The 15,492-nt window shown below is 38.2% G+C and overlaps 1 protein-coding gene across 1 annotated transcript in view; it reads left to right on the top strand.

Moving 5' to 3' along the window:
• ST8SIA1 (ST8 alpha-N-acetyl-neuraminide alpha-2,8-sialyltransferase 1) overlaps window positions 1-15,492 on the top strand; it is a 352,671-nt gene that overhangs the window by 227,775 nt on the left and 109,404 nt on the right. The gene's annotated exons all lie outside the window — the stretch shown is intronic.

A 15,492-nucleotide genomic window follows, 5' to 3' on the forward strand; every position in this document is an offset into this window, starting at 1 on the left:
AGAAAAAAAGAAAAATCAAAATACAAGTAAGATCATTGTCCAGGAGACAGGCTAACATACCTCTCAACTGTACAGATTTTTGCAAAATATCCAGATTTCTGCCTCATATTTTGAGTCTGTTTTTCATAAAATTGTGATTTTCTAGCAAATAATTGGCAAATCATTAAAGATTTAAGTTAGAAAATAATGACAGATGTTTTAGTTTCAGACTTCGTACACTTCAGAAAATTCATGCTAATGCAAAACCTGTTATTCTATCTATTTTATAAATTTGTAAGAGCAATATTTTAAAAAAATTGTCCCGATTTTTGGGCCTTAGCCCTCCATTATTTATGGCTTTGTCCTGATTTTTTTGCTCTAACAGGTTGAGAGGTATGTTAATGGAGAGTGTACTTATGATAACAGGAGATCAGCCAGGGGTATTGCATGAGCAGAGCCAAGTGTCAGATAATTTTTGAGCAGTTTTTTAAACTGGTGTGTGTTGTCAGTGGTTCTAATATTATGGGGAGGGAGTTCCAAGTTTTTAAGATATAAGAAGAGTATTAGGAGTCTCCTGCAGTGTTGTTAGTTTTAGAGACTTGTAGTAAAGATTTGATGATCGTAGTATTCGAGTGTTAGAGTAAGATTGTAGTAAGCTTTGGAGAGCTGGAGTTTTTTCAAGGTTATAGAGTAATTTGTGGGCCATGATTAATTGGTTGCATGCAAGAAGCTGAGGTAGTTCAAGCCAGGAAAGTTTTTTGAGGGCTAGACAGTGATGTGGCCTGTGTAATGATCCAATATCAAATTTAGCTATTTTGTTATAGCATGTATTCGATTTATCTAAATCTGTTTTTCTCAGGTTGACAAGGATGGGTGAAGAGTATAATAGAGTTGCTAGTAGGTGGGTTCTGGCTATGGCAGCTGTTGAGAAGTCTGTTAATAATTTTTGGTTTATGTAAACGGTGCCCATTTTTTGTGAACTTTTTAAATTGCCTGTGATATATACAAGTCATATCTTAGCTTATTGTCTACAATGACGCTTAGTAGTTTGGTAGCTGGTTCAGGTGTAATTATAATGTTGTTATTAGCTGCGATGTGGAAATGTAGGGGGGAATCTAGTGGTCTGATAGGTTGAAAGATCGTTTTTTGGGGGATTAAGAATAAGTTGTGAGTTAGCCAGCCATGTTTCAATTTCTGTAAAGGCCCGTTGTGTTTTGTCCTGAAGTTGTTGCATGATAGGGAATGCACACATTATAATGGTGGCAAGTGAAGTGGCTGAGTTGAGGTTATTGGTGAAAATACTGAAGAGAAGAGGGCTAAATGTGGATCCCTGTGGGACCCCAAGGGTAATAGGGAGAAGTAAGAGGTCATGTTGCCACTTAACTGCCTGATGATGACCTGTTAATGTAACTGTGGAACCCTGAGACACATGAAGGGTGCATCTTTAGGTCTGAGAGAGCAGTTATAGGTTTCATGTGGGAGACTGAGTCGAAGGCTTTAGACATATCCAAGAAAACTGATGAGACTATGCTTCCTTCATTCCTGTATTGGTTTATGGTGTTGGTAAAGCTAAGTAGAGCAGTGTTTGTACTATGGGACAGTCTAAATCTATGTTGGGAGATGACAAGTAAGTTACTGGATGTGAGATATTTCATAAGTTGGGAATTTATACATTTCTCCAGAGTTTTGAAAGTGGGGCTAGGATAGCTGTGGGGAGATAATTAGTTAGTTCAGTTGATTTACCACCTTTATGTAGGGGGATAATATAAGAAATTTTCCAGGTGGTAGGGATGTAGTTTTCAGTAATCGAGCTGTTAATCAGTATTGATACGGGATAAGATATAGCCTCAGCTGCAAGTTTTAGGAACTCTGCTGCTAAGTTATCAGCTGTAGTTGTAGTTGGTTTAATTTTTTTAGGAGTTTTCTGTGGTTTTGGTGGGGATGGGTTGAAATGAGAAGGAAGTATTATTATTTAGATTGTTAGTTGATTTGTAGGTTATTTGGGTTATCACTGGTTAGTGCAAGAATGTTTTCTATAAAGTATTTGATAAACTGTTCAGCGGTAGTTTCTGAGTAATTTGGTAAAGTGAGGGAGGGGGTTGTGGTTTGTCTGGGATTGAGTATGTTTTTGATTGTAGCCCAGAATTTTTGTGGGTTATTTTGATACTTAATTTATATGTTAGTATAATAGTTATTTTTGTCTAACTTGATTTGCTGTTTAACTTTGTTCCCAAGTTGTTGTTAAGTTATACAATCAGGTGGAGTTTTGCTAGTATGCCAGGTGATCCAGGCCTTGTCCCTTTGCGTAAGGAGGGTTTTTGTTTCAGTAGTAAGCCATTGGGGAGAATGTGCTTTGACATGAACTGTTCTAGGGGGTGCCATACTGTTGGGTATATTTAGGAAAGTATTATTAAGATGTTCAACTGCTGCATCTGAGGGTAACGTCTTCAGTGGGCTCATGTTACAGTGTTTTAGAGTGTATATTAGTTTCTGTGGGTTAAAATGTTTCTTATTACAGATTTGACGATATATAGCATGCTTAGTAGGGTTAATATGTTACCTGAGTAGGTAGGTAGTTATGTGATCACTGATGTTGTCTTATAAACAGCCAGCATTTTGATAATGGGAGGGTTTTATTTGTTAGGGTCCATTGGAGAATGGAGTACCTGTTAGATTTTTGTCTATTCTGGTAGGAAACTGGATAATTTGTGAGAAGCCATAGAGATTAATGTGGTTGTTAGGGTTGTTAGAGTTACAGGTAAACCAGTCAGTATTAAGATCACCCATGACAATAGTTTCTTGGGTGATGTTATTAGATATACACTGAAGGATGTGTTCAGTGGTGGAAATGCTATTGCCTGCTGGGCTGTAAATGGCTACTATAGTTATGTGCTTGTTAGCATTAATTTGGCAAGAAGTAGGTCGGTATTAGTAGGGGTAGATATTTGTAGATTTATAGGTGTCACAGGCTGTTTTTGAAAAGTATACCTACTCCACCTCCTCTTTTGTCATTTCTGTCTGCTCGAAGTATATTATACCCTGAAGATGTAATTTTGTTGTCTGAGATATGGGGTTTAAGCCAGGTCTCTCTCAGGATGGCTATTTCTAGGGAATAATATGATAGGATAGGGTCTAGTTCATGAACTTTATTAACCAGACTTCTAGCATTTAAGTGTAGAAACAATGTCAGTGTTTTTCTGAGGTATATTAAGTATATGTGGTGTTTGAGAACTGGATGAAATAAGAGTATTGGGTCCAGGATTTGGGTGTATGTCCCCACTTGTAAGCAGTTTTTTGGCAATGTTTGCTATTGTTCTGATCTAACAAAAACGATAAAATCACCAGATTCACGTGGGGTTAATGCTCTCGGTAAATAGCACTGTATGATAATGTAAAAAACACCAACCAAAAAATTTAATACGGGTGCATACGGGTATATGACATAAGCTTATATGTTAGTTAAAGTACCGTGGCATGTGTATGACCCTACTGCTATACGTATATACAACTGAGGCATATTTGAATCATTGTTGATGGCACTCATATGATCAATGGACTTGTTTGGTCCATGATTTGTTGCCACGAACATATGTTTTGTTTTATTTTAAGCAGGTACGTTATAGTACAAATTTGAGTGTATATGTATCAATTGTTTTAAGTTTTTAAATATTGAATGTACCATGATCATATTTTCCATGTACTTTCTAATATTGTTGAGTTTTTATATGGATTGTATTTCTTTAAGAGCAGTGATTTTTGGATGTCTTCCCGCCAAGCTTAGTATTTAAATCCTGTTGTATTGACAATTGAATTGGTCTGATGAAGCATCATGCGAAAGCGCTAACCACTGTTCTGTGTGTGCACCCGTATTAAATTTTTTGCCTTACATCTTGCTTAGATATCGTTATTGGATGTGTTTTTAACTGCTGGAGATATCTTGATTACTTCTGGACTATATGCTCTTCATTGCATTGCTCTTGGTTGGTGTTTTTTACATTGTTCTGATCTGACTACATATATGTTTGTGGTATCGAAATGTGATATTTTTTTAAGTTATTTTTGGTGGTGGTACTTTAGTATTATGTTGGCCTAGGATGGTGGTGTTGAAGATGCCAGGAGCTATTTGAATGTTTGTTGATTGTTTTAGTGTAGGAGAATTAATAGTTACCTTTTGGTTACTTTGGGGAAGGGCTTGGGGGTAGTGGTAGGATGTACAGTGCGTGGCTAAGGAGAAAGATAGAAGTATTAAGATATGTTGAGTTAGCATGAAGATGTTTAAATAATCTTTGACATGTGGCATTTTTAATTGAGTGGGGGAAGCACAAAGTAGTAATAGTTTGATAACAGAGGGAGTATTAGTGAAAGAGAAGAGCAGGATAATAAAAAAGGAAGGTGGTGAAAGAAAGGAAGCAGAAAGTATTGTAACAGTCTTAGGGGGCAGTCCAGAGTATCTAAAAGGTTATAGGCTAGCTAGGAAGTAGTGTTGTAATTAGCTGGTGTTGGAGATAAGATAATGGATAAGTTTGTGAGAGTTTAGTAATTGGATCTGAGTAGTGCTTGGACCGTGAAGTGGGTAGGATATAATTATAATTTCATGTGTGTGTGTGTGTGTGTGTGTGTGTGTGTGTGTGTGTGTGTGTGTGTATCTGCACACATGTGGATACATGATTTCTGCTACTGCGTAGTGCATTTTTGTCCACTCTCATAGTCTTTGAGCTCTGTACACAGCATATGCTCAATTGTCTGATCTAATCTGCATTTTAAGACTGGCCTACAATGCTCTCCCACCCCCGCCCATCTACTTTTTTTCCCTGCATTTCAGAAACTTGTTTACATGTTAAGCATGTAACGTGGTCCATCCTCAATTCCTTTCCCACCTTTCTTTTGGAATGCATTATACTATAGCATGGCTATATCCAAGGTTCCGTATGCACTGCATCCTGGTTGCATCGATGTTGTCCAGGTTACTGTTTTACAATAAGCCATTTTACTGTGTGCACCAACCTCAAAATGTTCACATACAATTTTCTTATATTCTGTTAACCTTTTGATTTACCGGAATTACAAAAATGTTAGCATGTGAGTAAGAGTCAAAAGACAATTGTACTTTTCTTTGTAAAAATGCAGTATGTATTTTGATTTGAAATTGACATGCCAGTACAATATACATACTCTGATGTACATACAGTTAGGTACTGAACTTAATGCTTTGACAATATACTGCAATTTCTACCATCTACATATTATTAAGTTTACATGCCTGCCTGTGTTACGACATAGCTCAGCTACCTCACTATCAGCTTTATAAATAAACACATAAATAAATGAAAGTGAATGTGTATATTAGAATGGGAGGCTCATCTAATTCCCCTTACTGTAAACTTCATACATACAACTATACCATATCTTCTTGCATATTAATCAATGCTATGGGGCACATTCTTGAGTTAGTAAATATACCAAAGAAGAAACGTAACATAATGGCAAGCAGGAATATCAAGGGATATTGAGGGGCAGCCTAGTGAAAGGACACTGACAGTTGATGGATGCAGCAACAGAACCAGATATTTTGATGGAACATTTTCATACAAAAAAGGTCTAAAAGGCATGGCTCACTAATCTGGATACCTGTTTCTATGTGGTGTGTGTGTGTGTGTGTGTGTGTGTGTGTGTGTGTGTGTGTGTGTGTGTGTGTGTGTGTGTGTGTGTGTGTGTGTGTGTGTGTGTGTGTGTGTGTGTGTTCACTTGTGTTCTGTTGTGTTTTCTGAGCAGATGCATGATATCTTTCTCTAGTTTTTAATGTTTCTTCAGAATCAGCAGTCTGAATTTTTTGATTTCGTGGCTTCCATAACTACTCAGAGACTTTTCACTAAAAAAGAAAATTAGCTTTCTGATAAGGATATTAATTTCAAATAAAAAGATAACGAGGATAAAGATGATGGAAAGGATGCTTCTCGTGGACTTGTTTCAACATCACCAACATTCATTTAGCTGGGTTGCACAGCTCCCATCGGAAGTGTCTGAACTTCCTGCAAGTTCAGTGTTAGTAGTCATTGTAGTGCTTTATCCCAGAAAGGATGTGCATACAGTTAAGATAACTGACCTCCCTGTTGGTCACGCCATTTTACCCACAACCGGCACAGTTTTCCACAAGGACAATGTGAGTAAACTCAACATGTTGTATGCAGACCAGGACTGCCTTGCACTTGATCATCATTTTTGATTGCATTTCTTTCAGGTGAATTCATTTCACATGTATAGGCTTATTATTAATAGTTACATCTCTCTTTATGCATTGTTTGTGGATTTTCACTTTCACCCACGGCTGTGTGACTGTGGAGTTTTATGTAATGTGGTGAGGAAGGCAAAGCCTCTAAGATGGGGGACACAAAGGTGCTTAATTCCCATCAAAAAAGCTTTTTAGATTTTTTTTTTCTTTTTTTTTTTTTTTGTTATATTTTGTATAACTAAAACAAAATCAACAAAGCATCATTTTTCAGTGATACAAGGGAACACAGGGTAAGTATAAACCAGTATGTCCTACTGGCCCTGTAACAGTTAACAATATTGTACAGCAGACTTTTTACAAGTATGTACTTTTAACCTGTTTTAAATAACTGTTGTTTAATAACACTTCTTCATATGCACCTTCTCTTGTAGTGAAAGCATTTGGCAGAGACTTCTAGCCAATGCACCCATCTGTGCATATTCTGATATGTATTAAGTGTATGCAATACATCAGTTGAGTTTCTTTTTTTACCAGTGATACTGTGGCATAGAAAACATTTGTTTAACTGTTTCTTCTTTTTTAAGTAATGGCACTGCTGAAAAATAAATGTATCCTGTTTGATAGACATAAGTAAAAGTTTTCTTTTTTCCACTAGACTCCTAATTGTGGCAAGCTTACTTGTTCACTTAAGTCTTTTACTCATCTAATTTGATTTTTTTTTGGAGGTAACTGTAATTTACTACTACAGAAATGGTTCCATTTAACAAATTAAGCAGTCAGTTTACAAGGCTCATTCTGGAAGTGGTGTGTAATGTTCTGTAGCTCATTTCTAGGACAAGGAGTACCTTTATAGCTCTTCTTTGTTGCTATAATATTTCAGTGGCTTGCAACTCTGTGGCTTGGTTTTGTACATGTATGTTAAGATTCCATAAGTTTGGTGCCATTTTAGGTGTTTCTGAATTCTAATCAAAGATGCAATCCTGAAACCTGGTCCTGTGGTACAGAAAGAAAAAGGGCAAAAGCCTTGACTGCACCCCCTAAATGTCCAGTGTTTGAGTATCAGGATGGACACTGAAGGGACCGGGTGGTGGGGAATGGCAGTAAGTAGATAACACTGGCTTATCTTTCCTGGAGAGAGGGAGGGAGGCATCCTGGCTCACTACATTTGCAGCATAAAGAGCCTGGTGAGCCCCACACCACAAGTGTTATGCCACTTGGTTATGCCTTGAAATGTACATTCACCCAGCGTATATGAGAAAACAGCACTTCCTGGCAGTGTAAGACATTGCAATAGAGTTCTCAGCCTCCTTCTGTCTCAGTCTGTTACCAAACACATTGTCTTTAAATCCTGCACCCTTACATAGTGCTTCACTATATGCTATTTGACTATGTATCCCATTTATTGCAGTTTAATGGCTTGTCAAAAGTACTTTCAATACATATGAATTTCAAGGCTCGATAATTTTTACTGTTGCTCATGCTAAGTTGTTTTCAATGTGCAAGTTTTTTTTGTTTGTTTTTTTTTTTACTATATGGCTTTCATTTTTTGCTGTATCATTTGAAAATAAAAGTTGCAAGTTAAATCCAAATCTCTGTGATGACTGTAAAAGTAAAGAAACATGGTATTCACACTGACAGGTTTCAACAGTGTTTTTGGTAATTGGGGATAGAAAACCATGTAATGGAATGTTGGTATAGCTGGAGGGTGGAGACGCTCATTTGACGATGATTTGGCTCTGTTGCCAGCACATCATAAGGCACATACACATACACACAGACACAGATGGACACACACGCATACACATGCATACAGTTAAGGTGCCTTCTGTGCTGAATTTGTATGTCCTTTTGTGTATTTATGTAGCTATCTGCTTAGGATTTCACTCTCCTCATACATAGCAAAGACAGCATTGGGTTAATTTGTGATGTTCAAATTACCTTTAGGTGTGTGTGTGTGTGTGTGTGTGTGTGTGTGTGTGTGTGTGTGTGTGTGTGTGTGTGTGTGTGTGTGTGTGTGTGTGTGTGTGTGTGTGTGTGTGTGTGTGTGTGTATACATGGGTGTGTGCATGCATGTGCATATGTTACTGGGTGTGTGTCATTGTGTGTTTGCTTGTATAGTTTATTACAAAAAATTCAATTAAAGTACCAGTTAGGAAAGTGGTTCCCTTTCTGAAATTGGCCCATTGTTTCAAAAGTATTTTTATGTGAATTATAGTTACTTTCCTCTCTTCAGAAAGAGAAACAGTCGTGATGGGAGTGCATTTGGTCACTATTAAAAATAAGCCCAGAAGTTGTCTGGAAAATACTGTCTCCCGACTCAACAACCAGACATGCATAAAGCAACAGAAATCACCCCTGAGCACAGGATGGCAAATCGATATTTCTGACTCTTGAAATAATACAAAGCAACTTTTCAGCAGATTCTCCACATACCTTCTTATAAAACAAGAAAGAAAGAAACCAGATCTGCCATTGGGGTAGGTTGACTGCTTATTTAAAATAAAATCTAGTCTATCAGAATGCCTCTGGCATCTATATTTGTATTTTTCTCCCTCAGTTTCACTTGTGGTCTGTAAGGTACGAGTAGATCTTCAGTTCTGGGCTGCATGACAGAGTGCACAGCTGTCACAACAATCAGAGTTTTCTGGAGCCTTAAAATCATAGTGTTATAAGAATAAAATAGTTAAAAGCACAGCTCTGAAGCTAGTGACCTCAAGGTGATGATTTTGTTTTCAGCTTGATGCTGATACATATTCATTTCGACTAGCTAAGCATGTAATTCCTCTTTTTGCATACATTTTGTGTATTTAATTATTCTTAGTTTTCTTTTACGTATTATTTAAAGCAGCAGTGAAGTAAGTTAATTGCAATGATAATCTAAGAGCCAAAAGGAAAGGAAAAATATTTCACATTGTAAAAAGATGTGACATCTGTCTTAAGATCACATATAAAACCCAAGCCAGATATGGGCTTAGTGTACAGTACAGCACCACTGAAGACAGAACATTTTAGAAATAACTAAACAAATAAACTGAAAGGCAGAAGTACATGTCCTAATACTACAAGTCATAATTCACTGTCCAGAACAAGACCATACTAAACCTCAAACCAAAATTTGTGAGTAGATTAACATATAGGAAAGAAAAGAAGACATGACATCTAGATTGGCTCGTATATAAGCACATATGTATGTGTGTCCATGTGACTGTGTGTATGAGTGTATATATCTGGGTCCCCTGCATTTGACCAAACATATGTTTGCATGACAAATGCAAGGGTATGATTTAATGTTGAAAGTATGGATAGCCATATGGTAAATATGTTGAAGGTATGGAATGCCGTTACCGGTAAGTAGGGTTGTGGGGGGTAAGAGCATGTGTGTGTGTGTGTGTGTGTGTGTGTGTGTGTGTGTGTGTGTGTGTGTGTGTGTGTGTTATGGTTAGGGTCGGGGATGAGTGAAGGATGGGAGTTGTGTGTTTGTGTGTGAGTTTTTTTATTTTAGGATAAGGGTTAGGTTAGGGGATAGGTGTAGAGTTGCTTGTGTGTGTTAGTGAATGTTTCTGGGTTTGAGTCTGCCTTGTGTAGTTGCAGTGTTACAGGAAGGTTTTAATGATGGTAAGGTGTAGGGTTAGGGTTGGGGGAAGGGGCAGCATTATGGTTAGGGTTAGCACCTATTACTAAGGTGGTGGGGGTGGGGCAGTGAGTACTTCATCTCATATGGAATAGTTCCACTTCCATCTTAAAGACCAGAGAGCAGAAAACTGTATTGACTTGGAGTCATTGGGACTACAACATGCTGCATTTTGATGGATTCATAATAACCTTAAGGCTTAAGTGTTCGAGAAGGGATAATTATGCAGCATGAGATGTGCACAGCAGTATGATAGCTTCTTCTTGGTGGGTTTTATCCTAGCTGTTCACATTTAGCTGAATCTGCATTGTGAAAGCTAGTTGTAATGTATCTTGGTTATAGGATTAAAATACACCAGATGACTAAAAACAAAATAAAAATTTTCAGAGCATCAAAAATTTATACTAAATTTACATACATGTATATATGCAAACACACATGCACACAGTATACACACAAGCACTCTTGCATGTACAGAAGTACACACGCTCTTGAATGATACATGCATGTACCAAGACACACACACACACACACACGCACGCACGCACACACACACACACACACACACACACACACACACACACACACACAGACAAACACTGACAGTAAAACTATAAGCTGCATATTAAGTTTTAGAGCTTTGATCATGTTGAATGTAGCTGTCCTGCAGAGAGAGCGAGATAAGGCCACTTATGTGACTATCAAAATTATTGGAAATAAGAAAGGCAGACTGTCATTGAATGGACAGATGGAAAAGTTTGACATTTCAGTTAGATAAGACAGAACAAATATTTATCTCACTGAATGATAAAGCCACCAGGCATCAGCATTAGCTATCTAACATTATTCTTTGTGTAATTTAACGTTCATCTTAATACTATGCAGAGGTGAGGCATAATTTTCAAAGATTCTCAAATACTACATTTTCAAACTTACAGCAGTGCTTCATTATTTTCTCACTAACTGCGGTGTTGTAACCTCTTCATGGTGTCCCAGGAGTGTCAACATCATTGTCCTATCCATCAAGCTCGTCATCTTCAAGCATTCCTCAGCATCATTGCCCTATCCATCAGGCTCCATCATCTTCAAGCACTCCTCAGCACCATTGCCCTATCCATCAGGCTCCATCATCTTCAAGCACTCCTCAGCACCATTGCCCTATCCATCAGGCTCCATCATCTTCAAGCACGCCTTAGAATCATTGCCCTATCCATCAGGCTCCATCATCTTCAAGCCCTCCTCAGTACTGAATCATCCTTAACCTATCCACATGGTTCCCTTACTTTCATGCTTTTCTCAGTGCATAATCATCTTTATCCTCTCTACATTGCTCCATCTCCTCCTCCTCAGTACTAAAACATCTTTATCTTATCCATGTGGCTCTTTCATCTTCATGTTCTCAACAGGGATGCATTATCATCATTATCATCATCATCATCATCAGGTTAAGTGCAGTGATGTATAATTTTCCCAGTAGTTCAAGTGCTGTGTTTTCTTCATACCATCTTCAGCTCCATTAGCTTCACCTTTCCCCATTGCTGAGTCATGTTTGTTTTAGCCTTAGAGTTGCATCATCTTCACACTAACTCCAGTGCTGCATTATCTTCATAATATTCCTAATTTTATCTATCTTTAAACTAACCCTCTTACTGCATTTTTTCCCAGTAACTCAGTTTTGAATTATATTCTTACTAAGGCAAGTTCATGTTAAGTCTAGAGCTGCACTATCTTCACAGTAACACAGGATTTCTGACATTGTCATGGTCTCCAGGCTTCCACACTCGCTATATTTACTACCTCATCATAAAGTTATCTTCAGTACTTCATCACATCACACTGTTCTTAGTGTTCTAATAAAATAAAATATACCTATTGTGCTACTTTACCTTATTCACATTCCCATTGTTTATCCCCCATGTTTTCCCCAGTGTTGCATTGTCTTCATACTGCCCCAGTGTTTCATCATATTCACACTGCCCCTAGTGCACTATCATCTCTATGCCAACCAAAGTACTGTATCATTTTCAGCCTAACACAAACCTGTCTCAGTTTAATTGTATGCACACTGTTCTATGACCTTCGGGCTATCTTTTGTGCTGTATGGTATATGTCATCCTCAGTGGTCCATCACTGCACAAATTGTCTCCTATACTGCATCACCTTCATGTGCTGCCTCTGCAATGCCCCTTCCATGCTGTTTCTAGCTGCTTCTTTATCATGATATTGCCTTCTGATTTGGATGAGGTTTATGCTGTCCTTGGTGTTTCTCCATCATGCACTACATCACTTTTGCTGAGTAACCTTCACACACTTATCTTTGCCGACTCATCAAAGATGCTGTTCCCACTGCTCATTCACCTTCAACTTCATGCCATCATCTGTGCTATATGATATTCAGATGTATGTAGTGCTTTATCAACTTATAATGTATCACCTGTGCTATATCACCTTCAAGCAGTCATCTGTGCTGTGTGATATTCAGCTGTCCTTAGTACTCCATCATTAGAAAGAGTATTACCTTTGCTGTATCACTTTCTTGTTGTCATCTGTGTACTATGATATTCTACTACTCTTAATGCTCTGTCTCTATACAGAGTGTCCCTTGTACTATATCAGGCTCATGCTGTCATCTGTCATCTGCAATATTCATCTGTCCTTAGTGCTCCGTTGCTACACAGAGTATCATCTGTGCAATGTGATATGACTGTCCCTTAGTGTTGTCATCATTCAACATATCACCTGTGCCATAGCACCTTCATGCTGTCATCTGTGCTGTGTGATATTTAGCTGTCCTTACTGCTCCATCACCAGCGGATCACCTGTGCTGTATCATCCTCATGCTATTCCCATTACTTCTTCTCCATCATCATATTCCCAGTACTGCACCACCTTCACACTGTTCCAATTGCTACATCATACTCATCTGTCCTCTGTGCTCTGTCATGTTCGTGCCATCCTCACTGATAAGCCAATGTCAAAGTGGGCTTATGCTTTACTGTACACAAATAAGTTTAATTTACAAGCTCTTCACATAGCAGATATTTATATACAAATATCTTAAAGCTTACATCCTTTACAAGACAACTGCACTGATATTTGACCTCTGTCTAGCGCTGCTTAAGAGATAGTAATTGTTGTTTATGTACTATTTATTTATATTATCATAATTTCCATATTTTTCCAAGTATCTCAGCTACCAAGTAACACAAGACTTTACTGCTTAGCCTCAAATAAAAGCTCACCGATGGATCAACAAAATTATGTTGCCTGTTACATTTCTTTACTAACACTTATGACATCATACATATAAACATTTATTTAAAATGTGAGGCTGTAACTTGATTTTGTTAAAAAGCTCAGGATGCAGTCATTGGGAGTTAAGATTACAAACCCTCAGGACTCCATTGGAGTGAATGAGTTAATTATGTTAGTTTTCTAGATAAGGAAAACCAACTTTTGAATCACAATGGAGCAAGTAACCAGTAGGTGCAATTTGTTTGCCTCACCCCACCCCCAAACTACAAAACAATATATTTTACTAGAAATCGTATCACAGTTGCATTGATGTAATGGCATGTGTTGCCCGATCTATGAAGTAACTTACTAAAACTAAGTAGAGTCATTGTTTATAAAAGAAAAAAAAAATCAAAATAGAGGATTATGATTGGGTTGCTGGTCATAACCCATGTATTGTGTTTGAGACATAGATGCCAAGAAATTCACCTCAACAGCGAAGTTTGAGAGGAGAATCTCGGCATCCAGGTCGAGGACTGAAATCACTAAACAGTGACATACATTTGAATTTCAGAGTTTGTATCCTTCAGAGAAAATGTAGGCGAACACACATCCTGTATATTCTAGCTACTTTCTAGGTTTATATGAGTAAGGGACACCTCATCAGTGTTCTGCTACTGTCATTTGCTGGTCCATACTGGCAGGTTTTACTGCCTAGCCAGAGACTCAACCTTAACAGCTTAAGCAGTGAGTGCTTAATATTTGTTGAGACTGGGTCTCATGCTTCCGTAGCTCTTAACTGATATGTCTTTTCCAAATATCGGAGCGTGATCTCAGTACTGCATGCACTACAGAATATTTAGTGGCAGTTCTGTGAATTCAGTCTCCAGTGGAATAAAGGACAAAGTTCTTTCTTTTGAGCATTAGAGGCCTCTGTAGAGCCTAGGACTTGGACCCAAGCTATTTTCCCTTAAAGCTATATTCCTGCACCCTTGTGGACAAATTTCACAAGTCATGGAACAGCTGGTGAATGTTCAGCATGTAGACCTGCCCAAAGACATGACAAGGCAGGATCAGTGAACCCTTCTCTATTAGAGCCTGTAAATCATGTTGGATTCAAAGGGATTACCTGGGAGAAAAGTCTTTGGCCTCAAGTATGAAAAGAAAATATGTGCACTCAGTGAGCGTACATTTGTTGCCAGTGTGCTCCAGCCTCCCAGCCACGGAAAGGCTGTGCTTGTTAGCTATACACTTCTCAGAGGCTTCTCATCATCAGCAGACAGAAGGCACAAGCCTGACCACTTGCTGGTGAAAAGGGGAGTTCGCTGTGATTAAGGACTGTTAGGCCATAATGAAGGTGCACCTATTTGTAGAGTCTGTGTCTCATGTCTGGCCGCTGACTCCTCCACTAGCTCTCGTATTCCAGCAGTGGCATAGGTTCATGAGGCGGGCCTTACTTTTGATTCCTGTGTGGGGCAGCTTGAATCTGATACCACCTTTAGGAAAGAAAGGTAGATCTCTATATTCTGTCTTCTGTGTGTCTAAAAATTTGGATAGAATCACTGACATTTATGGCATTATATGCATTGTGTCATTCACCTAGACAATAAACACAGTGCTGGCGTGTATCTTGGTTTTTAATATTTCAGTCATACTTGGATGGTTTCATCTTCCTAGACAGCAAATTCAAGACATTTGCATGATGAACATTGAGACATCTAAACCTCGGGGCTGGCAGCAATGAGCTAAGTGTTGCAGGCTACAACCATGCTGTCCCAGTTTATATACGTGTATACGTGATGCAGTGACATGCACTAGGGGTGAATAACCCCAGGCACAGGAATGACAGAGAGATTTTGCCAAGCTGGACAAAAGCAGAAGAGAAAATCCCAACAGTTACTCACTACAGAAGCCTCTGAAGTCAGATCTGTGTGCCACGCTTGGCACTTTCTAAATAAAAGATTAAGGAAAATGCTGGACATCTGATCAGCTAGTTTCAACAACATACTTGAATCATGACTGCAGTTTCCTACATCCCTGAAATATGAAATAATAAATAGTAGCCCATTACAGCACATTTTACTTTCAAACACTAAACCAGTCCCAATCTGCTGTTGTTGACCTCTGTAATAAATAAATGAGTACTTTCATTAGACTATAAGTAATTTCTACAAAACATGAAAACAATTGCTGCATCTAATCTCTGTACCAGCAGTGCCTGTAACAGCATTTATTAAGACTCAGGATTTCTCATCCCCTAGTCCCTCATCACTCATGACTGAATATTACTGGGGTGGTCAGCTGTCAATGCCAAATGATGAACTTAGGGAAACAAAACTTTTTTATAATGTATTAAAAAAGTAATAAAATACCGAAAAACCTCTATCCATACATCTCAACTGGTATGATTTTTGCCATC

The sequence above is a fragment of the Protopterus annectens genome, chromosome 11.part0 (genome assembly GCF_019279795.1).
Source record: "Protopterus annectens isolate FY-2018-M chromosome 11.part0, PAN1.0, whole genome shotgun sequence".
NCBI lineage: Eukaryota > Metazoa > Chordata > Ceratodontiformes > Protopteridae > Protopterus > Protopterus annectens.